Raw genomic sequence first — 13,519 nt, 5'->3', positions numbered from 1 at the left:
GCGTGTTCTCGGGGCTCCCCGGCTGTGGGGCCAGGCCACGCACCTCTCCTCCTTCAGGGAGCAAAGCTGGGCAGCTCCTCAGAGCCTGTCCCTGAAACACTCCGAGACTACAGCTTAACCCACCGATGGCAGCTGTAGATGGACACAATGACTTTATTCTGTTTATTTATTTCTATGTGGTGCTGAGAATCGAACCCAGGGCCTCGCACGTGCTAGGTGAGCGCTCTACCACTGAGTCCAGCCCCTGCCCCCATATTCTTTTTAATACTCTTAACGCTGCCCAAGGAAGCAGGAAACTTGGGTCCCCTCCCCGCTGTTGCTGCCTGTGTGACGACTCGCTGTCCCTGCCCCTCCTGGGGACTCAGTCTCTCCATCCGTCTGTGAGCAGTGTGGACGCGCTGCCTCCTACACAGGGGAACATCAGTGTTGGCTGCAGGCCTCTTGCCAGTGTGGACGTCCAGGCTCCGTCCCCAGCCGTCCTGGCCAGCGGACCAGGAGCTGCCCCAGGGATCTGCATTAAAAGCAGCGTGCCCCGGGAGGGACCACAGTTAGCAGAACCAGTCGGCATCCCCAAGTGCTCAGCCCTCCTGAGCCCAGAGGGTGTTTTGGCAAATGCAAGCCCCCGTCCCTCTGAGGTGCCACGTCCCTCTGAGGTGCTGCGTGGGTGGCTTCCACCCAGATGGAGATGCCACCAGCCACCCTGGCCGAGTCACTCCCCCTCTCATGCTGTCTCTGCTCCTGTCCCTTGATGGATGGCCGGAAAGACAGGTCCACGGCCTTGGTGCTCGGCCTTGGATGCTTTATCTCCCTGGCCCCAGGCTGAGCAGCAGGACAGCTCCATCCCCCCTAGCCCTCATCCCTGCTTCCTGCCTCCCCTGCCACCTCTCTGAAGAACAGCTCTGCTGCAGCCACTGCGTCCTGACGGCAGGCGCTGTGTCCAGGACCCCTCCCTGCAGGACAGTGCTGAGCATGAGTGGCTGAGAGAACAAGTCACCTGTCCCCAGACCTGGTGGGCCCAAACCTCAGGGCTGCAGGGAGAGAGGGAGGCAGGGGCCACAGGGGCAGAGGAGGAGTGTGGCCTGGGCTCAGCATGCGCCTGTGACAGAACACCCCCCCCCGCCCCCCCNNCCGCATGGTTATTATGGCTGACACATCTAACCACTTCCACTTGGCATACGTCTGGAGGTGCTGGGTAAGCATCTCGTCAACCTCCACACAGCTGACAGAGTTGTGACACCGCGGCATTTAGACTTCACAGCGTCTCCGACCTCCAGCTGATCCTGCTGAGCCAAAGCCTCCTTCCAGGGGCTCATCTCGCAGGAGGGGCCTCTGGCCAGGTGAAACGGCATCCCTCACCGTCCCAGGAGCAGTCTTAAGGTTGGGGGGGCAGGTGGAGGCCCAGGGTGCACCCCCCCCCCAAGCTAAGCCTTTGAACGTGGGGACTTTTCCTCCTCCGGGCATCTTAGTTGGGGGATGAAAGTCCAAACAAATCCCTTTATCCTAAATGTTGGGATTACCTGAGTGAGCAGATCCTTTCTACCCTTAAAATTACTCCCTCCCTGTTTTCTTTTTATAAAATTTGATAAGCATAATACTGACCATTGTAGAGAAATTAGACATTACAAACCAGAAAGAAAAGCTCCCGAAATCCCACCACGTGTGTCTCTCCCCAGGTACATCCCCACCCAAAGGCACAGATGTAAATGTGTGTTTGTACGTAAACAGGATTATAGGATAAGCACTGCTGGGGACCATGGGCCGTCCCAGTGTTCTGTGATCCTGTTGTCAAGCCCAGCTACACACCTGCATTGTTTCCTGGCTGCATTTTCCGTGGCAGACTGCTGTTACATAGTCCATCACATTGTATTTACTGGACATTTTAGTTATTTCTGATTTCTTTTTTCTTTTTGCCATGCTAAGCAATGGTGAGATGAATTTTCCAATTCAGTTCATTAATCTTTATACACTGTCTTTTTTCTTTTGGTACTGGGGATTGAACCTGGGGGTTCTTAACACTGAGCCACATCCCAAGTCCTTATTATTTTTTAGTTTGAGGCAGGGTCTCATTAAGTTGCTGAGGGTCTCGCTAACTTTCCAAGACTGGCCTCAAACTTTCAATCCTCCTGCCTGAGCCTCCTGCCTGAGCCTCTTGAGGATTGTGGGCATCCATCAAGTGATCGGCGTATACACTTACCTGTTTGTTGACTGTAAGTCTCTGTACACTTGTCTTAATGTTTTCTTGGATACGTTTTTAGAGAAGAACTAGCTAATATTTTCAAGCATTTACCACATGCCACTCTGCTAAGTGCTTTAAATATATTATCTAGTGATTTCTACAGAAGATTCTGTATAGAAATATCCACGTTTTTATAGATGAGGAAACTGAGACACAGAAAGGTTAGTGCTTTGGCCAAGGTCTCGCAGCTGGTAAGCCGCAGAGCCAGGATTGTAACACAAGCTCTTTGACCTTCAAAACTTCTAATGCAAAAGGCTAGGTCAGGTTGGCCTCCCGCGAAGGCCTGGTGTAAGGGTACCTGTCCCCCACTGGTTTCCCGCTAGATCTTGATCTGTGACTGGCTCACCCTGAGATGCCCGAGCACCTTCCCCGGGACCCAGCCTCTCAGTGGCTGGGGGCTGTTTTATTTTACCCAGAGAACTGTCTGGGGCTGGAGCCTCCCCTTAGGGGAGTGGAAGTCCTGTCTCTCGGTTGCAGCCAGCGTTGAGGGGGCCCTTGGGCGGGAACCCGCTGTGGTCTTCCTACACCACGTTGCTCACAGAGACTGGGTCCCAGCTGGGAGACCCCTTGCATGCTGCTCTGGGGAGGGCTGGGCTTGGCCAGGCCTCCTGGGAGTCAGAGCCCTCCCGGGGGCGAAGGGTGCGGAGTGAGGGGCAGACTTCAAACAGGAGCCGTGGGCGATTTGCTTGGTCAGGATGCCACTAAACCGGGCAAATCCAAGGAGCCCTGAAGTAGGCCACCTATTTTGCAGGGACTCGCCTTTGGGCACTAAGACATGCTTGTGGCCCAGAGGGGGACTTGAGCCCTCTTTTCACGACTCTCTCTGGGTCTGGCTCTTTGTCAGTGGCTGTGCCCTTTGGGGGTCACCTGAGGTCCAGCTGCCTTAGCCATGGAGCTGGGGGACAGGGTTGGACTGGTCCTGGTACCGTGGCAGGATAAGGCAAAGCACCAGAGGCTCCGGGTTCCCACCTCAGCCACCCTGCAGAGAGTGTCTTGGCCCGGGAGAGATGGAGCGGGGAGGGCGCTCTCCCCTTGGCCCAGTTATCTCTTCCCAATTTATCCATAGATTGAGCTTGATGATCCAGACTCGTGTTCGTTCAGCTAATCACACGGGCTCTTGCTGCAATTTAGGTCTTCGAATAAGTGCACTTGGTTGCTGAATATGTGATCAGCCACAGATTTCTCATTCTTTAAAACCCAGGGAGCAGAAATGCCAGCGTAAAGCCATCAGCACCAGGCAGAGATTTCCAAAGCACGAAAATCAGGCTGCTCAGAGCGCTGATCCCTGGCCTCCCGTCGGGCTGCCACTTGGCCCATCAGCGCCCCACGCAGGGCCCAGGTGGGGGCTGCATCCGTAAGACCCAGGAGGATGGCAATCAATAGATCATCTGCTCACATTCTTTTTTACTTAACCAGAGAATTGGTTTTCCTCAGAAGTAGCTCAATCTGGAGGAGAAAACTCATTTGAGGGCTTTGCAAGGATGTCAACCGACTGGGAAGAGCTGCTGCAGGCTTTGAGGCCGGGAAGGTCAGCGCCCGCCCCTGCTGTCCCAGACTTTGCCGTGACCTTGAACACCAGCCACCCCTCTTCCTCCTGGTCATCATCAGCCAGGACGTCACCGCCAGCTGGGTCTCTGGACAGGACTTATTCATTCAAGGAGCAGCTGACCTCCTGCAGGGCCCTGGGCATTGCCCGAGGCACTGGAGGGTCTAGAGGTGAAGCAGCCGGGGCCGTGTCCTACAGAGCCTGACAGCCACAGGGAACGCAGTGACACTGCAGGCGTGGAAAACAAGCATCGAGAGTTGGCAGGAGGCAGCCACAGGCCCTGTTCAGCCACCGTGGGGGGAAGTCCCCAGGGCAGGCGGCTTGCCTTCTATTTCCTGTCAGGGAGGCCAGGACAGACCCCGCCAGGAGTCTTGAAGTGACCACGGGGGAGCCGCTGCTCATTCCTCTGTGAAGCATTCAGACGTGGGAAGCCGCGTGGACTAAGCGTGGCCGCTGGGCAGGTGTCCTGGGAACGGGGTGCCTGCACCGCATACACGGCTGGGTTCTGTTCCCAGGGCCAGTAGTGCCCACGCACAGCCCCTAAACACGGAGGAGGTGAGGGTGAGGATCTCCGATGAGATAAGTATTTCTGGACAGGGTCCAATGGTGTGGCTGAGAGAACCTAATGAATGGAGCCGTGGTTCAGGGAGAGCCTTTCATCCTTCCTGACTGGCAGTCTCATTCTATTCAACCTCAAAATTTGTATGTTTTAAGAATATCAAAACTAGAATCAGAAGTGGCTCATATTTCTTTCAAGGTGGCCCTCATTGTGAGGGTAGCTCACACTCCCAGGCACTGCCAGTCTCAAAACAGTCCCAACCTCCTGAGAGCTGCATTCAGGAGCCAGTACCTTAACCAGCATCATTGCCACCTGCTCATTTACGGTTGTCTTAGTCCGTTTTGTATTGCTATAAAAAAAATACCTGAGACTTGGTAAGTTATAAAGAGAAAAGGTCAGCTCACAGTGTTGGAGGCTGAAAGTCCAAGATTAGATTGGGGTAGAGAGCTTGCTTAACATGTACCAGGCCCTAGGTTCAATCCCCAGTACCACAAAAAAACAATAGTAAACAATACCTAACATTGCCCAGAGTACTATAGAACTAATCGCAGTTTCTCTGTTCCCCACTCTTACCTCCTTTCTGAGAGGACACAGGATACACAGGATGTAATAGAAATAGCAGTGGACGGAGAGTCTGGCAGGAGACTCCTGTGATCCTAGGCAAGGACTTGACCTCATCTGCAAGCTGGGGAGGCTGGTTCCTGACTCAGGCCAGCCCGAACGGTTGGGGCTAGAAAGACCCAGTGAGGAGTTTAAAGTACAGACTGGACAACCGCATACACGTACGGTACCTGAGGGGGGGAATTCAATCCCACGTCAGTACCAAGGGGTTCTGTCTTGGAAAGCATCGAGAAGCTCCCTGGTAAGCACGTCCACATCCAGCTTCCGCGGGGGCTGTTTGTTACACTCCTGAGCCAGCCCCAGGAGCCATGGGGACCCGCAGGTCAGCTCTGGCAAAGCACAGCTGACATCCACTGCTATGCAGAAGACCGTCCCTCCTGGCCTGAACCCCAGGGCACTGGGCAAGGGGGTTGTGGGGCCTCCACCACCCAGCACCCCAGAGCCGGCAGAGGCCCTTGCCTTTCTCTTCCCAGGAGGGAGCAGGTTTTCCTCCTTGGGACACGAAAGGCTGGAGGGCAGTGCTTGCTGCCTTGGTCGCAGGTGGCGTCTCCTGCTCAAGCAGGAGGACCCCTTGGGGGCTGGGTGCACCCGAGGAGGAGGTGGTGGGAGGCCAAGCACTCTGGAGGCCGTGGACAGCAGCGGCTGTGGGCCCTCCGTGCTGGCATACAGTAAGTGCTCATAGAAGCTCACGCAGACACAGTGACTCAGTCCCGGGGAGAGCCCCGCCCAGATCACGCCAGCATCCAGAGGTGGCCCCTACATGTTTCTCCTGCATCCTGACCGTCCAGCTCCAAAGCCTTGGCTCCTAAACAGAGCTCCGAGCCCCTTCTGTTGTGCTCATGAGACAAGCTTCGTAGCCTCCCACCCTCTTGGTAAAGTCCTCTCAGGACAAGGGTCTAGGGAGGTGTGGGCCGGGGCCAGGGCAGGCTCAAGCATTCCAGTTGCTCCACGTCTTCCCCAGCGCTTGATATTGTCATTTGAGAATTTTTTAGCCTTTCCAGTAGAACAGCCAGTCCTTTGTTGAACACCTCGAATGTGTTAAGTGACTCATTCTGAACTTCAGCTCAGTCCTGTCTACTATAAGCAAAGAGAGAATGGAGCCGAGTAACTGTGACCTGGTCCCCACGGGCCCGGGTCAGACGGCTGGGGTGGGAATCCTGCTCAGGGGCCTTGCAGCTTTCCTAAGGTTGGGCGGTTAATCTCACTGTCTCCTCTTCAGTGAAGTGGGGCCACCACCTCAGGGGTGCTGCAAAGACCAGCTACGGTGACGCCGGTGAAGGGCCACAGGGGTCAGCCCTGGCCCCTGCTAGTCACTCGGTTTTGCCTGCTGGCTGAGGGAGGGCATCAGGCGGCATAAGAAACGTGTGCGAGAGCTTAACAGTTAACATTTATTGAACCTTTGCTGGTTGCCAAATGGTGCTCTAAGTGCCCTTTATAGCTCACGGTGAGTATTAAAGATCCTGTGGACATCCATTATGTCTTCACAAACTGGGAAAGGCCACCTGGCTCAACTTCCAGGTCAGGAGACAGAGTTACAATGGCAAGAACCCTGGTGGCTTCCTGGAGCCCTGAGCCTGGCAATACAGAGGTGGCCAGCTGGGAAATCATGACGGGCTGCTCAGGGACCTTCATGAACCTGCTCTGCCTTCCGCTTGGATGACAGTGACTTCGCAAAGAGGGACAACAATAGATCCTTAAAGAAAGATGGGTGTTGGCATCACTGGGAGGCCCTGGGGGAGTGGCCTTGGATGCTCGCTGGCAGGGGTGGCTTTAGGAAAGGCCTTGCCCCTCAGTGGGTGTCAGGGTCCCCTTGTTTGGGACACTGGCCTCAGTGCTATCAGCTGCTGTTGTGTAAACAAACCACCCCGAAACTCGGTGGTTAAACAGCCTTCGCGATTTCTCCTTAGTCTGTGGATCCTCCTGGGCACAGGTCGCTGGGTTTGGTTGCTGGACGACTGGGCTGTGTTCCGTGTGGACTGGGCGGTGCTTCTCAGGGCAGAGGGAGGGTGCAGAGGAACAGGTGGAGGAACACAAGGCCTCTAAGTCGGGCTCAGAGCTGGCGCCCCCTCTGCATTCTGTTGGTGGCAGCTCTGGCGGGATGAGGTGCCGGACTCCAGCTGCTGAGTCACGTGGCCAAGGTCACGGGCACAAGTGGGGGCTGGAAAGTCAGAAGTGGTTTTGCAATCCGCCACAACATCCCCGGCACCAAATAGCTCAGGGGCCAGCGCCGAAGAGGGAGGTTGAGCTCCCACCTCCACGGGCCCCTGCCAGACGCGCCCTCCTGGACTTGGGGTAAAGTGACCAGGCGCTTAGCCACTGCTCACACGCTGAGCTCAGCTCCGTTCGATCAAGTGAACAGAACCGGAGGACAGATTTTTACTAGGTTGTTCTGCATTTATTAGCACCACTGTGTGCCAGGTCTTGAGCTGAGCCAGATACATTAGTGCACCGTGGCCGCCGGGGAAGATCCTGGGGCCACAGAGAAGGTGTTCCTGAGGCCCGTTTGGACACAGCACCAGAGGCCCCCCTCCAGCCTGGCCAGTTGAGGCAGATCCTCGGGCCTCTTTTCAGACCGTGGTTGAGAGAGGCCTAGAGCCCGCAGGCCAGGCCTTGTGTGAGTTCCCCTGCGGCCCAGGGCTGGGAACTGGAGAGCGCTCTCGGTGTCTGGTGTCTCCCCTGCTCTCCGGGCTCTTTTTGCCACCATGAGTCGGTGGCTTCCGGTTCCTTGTGCTCTTGCAAGCAGCTGGCTTCAGCAGAGTGAAATCACCTTCGTGTTTCCTGCGGCCCCTCCTCAAATAGGCACCCAGCTGCATTTCACCCTAAACACCACTCATTTTTAAAGGGGGGAAATTAAAATAGATCCCAGTTTAAAATGCAGAGTGGCGGAGAGTCGGTGCACGTTCCTCCCTTAATAGAGTTCTTCAGTGAGGAGGTGACGAGAGAGACATATCGCTGCTTTTGTCATTTGGGCAAAAACCGAAGGACTGCCATCCGTCTGTCTGCAAATGTGTCTCTCGGGGCCGACTGCGGCAGGCTCCGTTCCCAGGGTAAGTGGTCTGCAGTTAAAGTCAGCCGTCCGGGGTGGCCGAGGGGAGTGAGGGGTTTGGAACCCAGATTAATATAACATTTTCCCTTTAAAAAAAAAAGGATGTATTTTTAAAATGGCATTTGCTCCTTGATTCGATAATTAGGGAAAAACTTTGCTTCTGAGTAAAATCATTCTGGCTCTTATTCATGAATAAAAGCTGCAGTAGGCCTCCGAGGATCAGAGGAGGATTTCCCCGGCAGGTCTGGGCCGAGCGCGTCCGCAGCATTGATTTTTGTGGCTGAAGTGCATTGTGTGTTTTGCATGAGCTTTTGAAAGCTTAGATAAATGAGGTGGCTCAGAAAGCAGATGAAAAAAATGGGAGGAAATTATACCGATCCAAAAGAAGATAAATGTCCACTAATTCTCAGATTAACATTTTAGGCTCCTGTGTTTTCACAGAGGAATTTTTGCAGTGCTGATAATGTGAGATTGGTTCACAGGGTCACATACCAGGTAGAATCAACGAGGCCTTGTGTGAGTTCCCCGAGTCGGCCGCCCTGGAGAGAAAGCCGAGTTAATGCCACAACCTGGTGGTGCCCCAGCCCGCACCTGTATCAGGAGAGTGTCGGATCAGATCGACCCTCAAGGGATAGTTTGCACAAGCCCATTGGACTTAAGTGCAAAAGGAATTTACTAGATGACTTGATTGGAAGTCATTAGGATTAGGATGAGCTTCGGGCACAGTTGGATCCAGAACTCAAAGGAAGACCCCGGCTCAGGGTCGCGGTGTCGGCTGTCTGTGGCCGTGGGCGGTCGGTATTCTCAGATCGGCCCTTCTTCCCCGTTAGCAGGTCGGTGCTGCTGCCTGCCTCCCTCTGTCCAGTTTTCGTTCGGTGCAGAGGAGCCACTGCTGCTCTCAGAGTCCCCCGCTCAGCTCTGATCTGTGCCCCTGGCTCTCTCTGACCCTAGGCAGTCCTTGTGTCCAGAGGAATGAAGCCTGGGGACTGGCCAAGGCCTCCATCACACCGTCCCCTGCATTGCTGAGGTGTGGACCGTCCTGCCCCAAGGAGACCACGGGGGGAGGCTGGGAGGCGGGGAAGGTGCCCTAGGAAGCAGCTTAAGGACCAGTCAACCACTGGCCCTGAGCAGGGATGGGTGGACGCCGGCTATGAGCCTCGGGTTTCTGCAACCCCAGCTTTTCACTCCTCCCTTCAACAAGTGTCTGAGCATGCCCACGCAGCCTTTGGATCCCAGGGCTCTGGGTGGACAGCGGGGCCCAGGCTCTGTCCTCGGGGAGCAGCTGGCGTCTCTTGTGCCAAATCGGAAAGCATCCCGTGGACTTGCAGCCAACGGGATGTTTTACTGAGCACCTGCTGTGTGCCAAGGCGGATTGGGACAGCCAGAGCCTTACCTTTGAGCAGTATCAAGTCGAACAATGACAGTGGTGTCCAGGAGAGCCTGAGGACCACTGTATTAGAATTGTGTTTTTTCTGCAAGTAACAGAAAGTCCTAAACAGCAATGACTTCAACCAAATTGAATCTTATTTCTCTCTCACAAGTCAAAGCAGTGACGCTACCGCCACTGGGGACTCAGGTTCCATCATTCATCCTGAGTAGTGACTTCTACCTGGTGCCCCAATGTGACTGCTCTGGCTCCAGTCATCATGACTGCATTCCAGACAGTAGGAACAGAAAAAGAGAAAGAAAAAAAGAGAACGTCCCTTCCCTTTAAACATTTTCCAGAAGTCACACACACCACTTCAGCTGACATGCGATTATCCAGAAATTGGTCACAGGCTTCAACTTGCTGCGAGGGAAGCTGGGAGACCTGGTCTCATGACCAAGTGCTCAGCTAAATTGTAGCTTCTGCTTCTGTAGAAACCAAGGGAGATGGACATCAGACCTGGCCACACTCAGGATACTGGCTCTCCCAGACCAGGGCCGCCCTTTCTCTTGCATTTTTAAAGACCAGGCCTGCACGCTGTCCTTGGTGAGGGCCCTGGGTTTTAGCCCCAGTTGGAATTCTTTGGCTTCCTCTTGGGCTCCGTTGAGGTGCAGTTTAACTCAGTGACATCTCCTCTTAAGTACACAATTCAGCGCACTTTGAAAAATGCACTTCAGCATCTCCTGAGTGGAGATTTGGGACATTTTTTCTCTGGAAGTCCCCGAGTGTCCCTTCAGCCCTTTCTGGCCAAGGTGACCACAGATCTCCTTTCTGGTGGCTCTGAATGCCTCTGGACGTCCTCGGGCTGGGGAGGCACACGGGGCCTGCCCTGTGCCCCTGGCCTTCCAAACGGCATAGGGACGGGCCGTCCCCTGGCGCTCCTGTCTGCTGCCCGCACGCGGTCCCCACCGTGTGCTGCCTGTCTCCCGTCGCCTGTCGATGGGTTCGGGGTTTGTTTCCAGGTTGGGGCTTCTGCAAGTAAAGCTGCTTTGAACATGTTTGCGAGGACGCGTCCCCTTTCCCTTGTGCATGTCGTCGTACCCAGGGGTGGGATTGTCGCGTCCTGCGCCAAGTGTGCGCTCGGCTTGGTTAGAAGTCGCCCCTCTGCCTGTCCGCGGAAGAGGTGCCAGCGTCTTGGTGGTCCCCTTGTCCCCATCTGCGTGCTGCCCTGCAGTGTCTTGTCACGTCCCTTTCGTCTCTGCCTCTACATGGTTCCTCCTCCAGGAGGCGTCCTCCGGCTTGTCCCCAAGCGGTCACCCCTCTCTGCTCTGGATGGAGTGCCAAGAGCCCTGCGGCCTCGTGAAGGTCCTCCTCTGGGCGCAGGGTCTGGTCTCTGATCATTTTTGTCTCTGATCGGTTTTGGATTTTGCCTGTCCTCCGGGGGACTTTGCCTGCTGGCTTTGAGGACCTTGGTCCGTCTCTCACGTTAACCTCTCATATGTCTGTGGGTCCCGGCGGCGTCTCCATATCAAACACCGGCAGAGGAGAGCATGGTGGGGCCCCGGCGTGGGCGTGGGCTCTGTGGTCAGCAGACTGAGCTGCTGCGCTCCACAGCCGCGCTGACTCTGCACACGGATGTTTCATGTCCTCCTGGAGGGACACCTGCGTGCAGCCAAGAGCCGGTGGGAAGGAGCCTCAGGGACGGGTGGGGCCGTGAGTCCTCTTCCCTCGGGAGGACACCCTCTGCTTTGCCCAGGTCCCCATCCCGAGGTGCTCTGTCTCCCTCCCTCCTGAGACCGACCATCTGCCTCTTTCTCCTGGGGTCAGAGGGGACATCTTCTTGGAAGAGCAGGACAGGATCGGGGGTGTTAGTGCCTCTCAGCTAATTTCCAACAAATCCTCCCCTTATCTCTTCTCAGAGACACCTGGTGTTCCCCGGGGCCTTTGGGGCTTTCCGTGCCAACCTGAGTGTGGGACATGCCATCGCCTTGTGGGGCTTGGGATTCTGCTCACTTGGCTTTGCCAAGTCAGTGCTCAGTGCCACTCACCTTTTATTCTCCCCTGGTTTCTTAGCCCTTTATGGGTTTGTGCATTTAAAAAAAAAAAAAAAAACGCCTCGTCGTGTTGTTCTTGTGGGGTTTGGGGTGGAAGGGAGACGCAGCTCAGGCACCATCCACCTCGACATCTTCACCGCAGTCCTGGCTCCTGTAAGTTATGGTTCCTCAGCTTCAGCCTCAGGGACAGTCCCACCCTGACACCTGCCTGGAACCTTTGTGAGGGAGGCCCAGGTCAGTGCCCCTGTGAAGGCTGGCTGCCCAGACTCCAAGGTGCCCGCCTGCTCTCTGTGATGTTGGAGCTGAGAGCTGAGGCATCTTCTAGAGGCTGGGGCTGGAGAAAAGCCCGTCCAGGCCGAGAGACACTGCATCAGTCGTCATCTGTCATCATAATAACACTCCGTGACAGGTGACCTCAAACCTCGCTGGCATGCAGCAAGACATGGTCACGTAGCTTTGGAGTCTTCAGGTCACTTGGTCCAGGCTGGGTCTGCCCTCTAAGATCTCCACCGGATTCACCCTCCCGTCTCACCATCCCTTACCCTAGAAGGTCCTTGGCTGGGACAGTGGGGACAACTCAATCCGCTCCGGGTGGCAATGGCAGAGGGGCCAAAGCGCAGGTGGGAACATGCAGGTGGCTGTGAAGCCTCTGCCTACATCCCATTCGCTGTCACTGGCTACAGTCAGTCATATGGCTGGGCCCAGCATACGAGGACAGGGAGGGCCCCCCCTCCCCAGTGGCACAGGGCCTTGGTGCAGGGCGGGGTAAGGAATGGGGACTGTTGGTGTCCAGGCACGGCTCTGGAGCAGGGTGCCCATCCTGCACCCTTGATTTTTTTCTGCTAAACCCAGAATATTTTGCCTGGGCAAGGAACCTGGGCCCGGCTTTCCTGACTCACGGTTGGTTGAAATAGTCCCTCCTGTAGTTACAACCTGGAGGAAATGCCATCCATCTCTATAACAGCCAGAAACCCTCTCTCTGAGCAGGAGAGAGCAGGACCGTCCCCAGGCCCTGGCTGGGGCTGTTGATCACAGGCGCCCGATTTAATCTGCTTAATTATTTGATTCAATCAGAAGTTGGCTTAATTATTTTCTTGCTTCTCACCTCTTTTGAATCCATTCTGGAAACTGATCATGTCTTTAGCACCAACACAGAGATAAACGTTTCAATTGGGAAATGCAATTAGCCAAGGAAAATTAATGTAGGAGCTGACTTTTGTCAAAGCACCGTGTTAAAACCCAACTCGGGTCGATACCAGGTGGTAGGGAGACAGAGGGCTCCGTCTATTCCTCTGGTGACCAGGGAGGAAGGGCCCAGCAGGAGGTGGGGATCCCCCCCAATGAGGCTCATTCACCCAGGAGGCGCGTCCAGGCCTGTTCTGGGGGCCAGAGGTGTGAGGCCACTTGGCCTTGGCCCTAGGGAGTCCTGGACGGCAGAGTCCACAGGGCCACAAGGGTGAAGTGCAGAGGAATACACAGGCAGGAGCCTGGACGCTGGGCCCTGAGGAATGAGCAGAGGGCTGAGGGCCCAGCTCAGCAGCACAGGGCAGGCTGCCAGGTCCCCTGAACACATCGCAGTGTCCTTGGGCACGGGCTTTCCAGTCCCTCTCCCCACCCAGGCCCTCCCGCTCCTTTGCCCTCCCGATGGGGTTATCAGGGAAGCTCCCCGAGTGTCCGCGCTACTGGAGGTTTGAGGTGTAGGACTTCGAGGGACACTGAGCCTCCTGGATCTGAGGGTGGGTCCAGGGCCATCAGCAGCAGGTGTCCCCCTTAGAGCTGAAGCGGAGGAGGACCAGGAAGGTCACCCTGGGCAGAAGGCGCAGCCCGGGCAAAGGCTTGGGGTGTGGCCGTGGCGTGAAGGGCCTGGCTCACGGTGGGCCTTTCAGAGGGCAGTTGCCGGCCAGCCCCTTGACCTTGGCCTCTGCGATGGGGTCCGCCTCCTGGGCCCTCTTGGTGCTGTGGGCCGTAGCGGTTGCTGCCGCCCATCCTGCAGCGCTCAGAGCTCGGCTGTGGTCTGCTGGGCTCTGTCTGGGTGGAGGTGCGAGGCCCCCTGGCCAGGGGCTCCTGCGCCTGGGGGGGGAGGGGGAAGGG

The 13,519-nt window shown here is 56.0% G+C and overlaps 1 protein-coding gene and 1 long non-coding RNA gene across 2 annotated transcripts in view; both read left to right on the top strand.

The window, feature by feature from the left end:
- Nucleotides 1-13,519, top strand: part of Man1c1 (mannosidase alpha class 1C member 1) — a 112,442-nt gene that overhangs the window by 57,015 nt on the left and 41,908 nt on the right. The gene's annotated exons all lie outside the window — the stretch shown is intronic.
- Nucleotides 1,376-11,468, top strand: LOC125620466. Its single transcript, XR_007352158.1, has 2 exons — nt 1,376-8,009; nt 11,294-11,468. It is a non-coding gene; the product is annotated as an uncharacterized LOC125620466 (long non-coding RNA).

Source organism: Marmota marmota, unplaced genomic scaffold, assembly GCF_001458135.2.
Source record: "Marmota marmota marmota unplaced genomic scaffold, marMar, whole genome shotgun sequence".
Lineage (NCBI taxonomy): Eukaryota > Metazoa > Chordata > Mammalia > Rodentia > Sciuridae > Marmota > Marmota marmota.
This window is presented reverse-complemented; position numbering and strand designations above follow the sequence as displayed.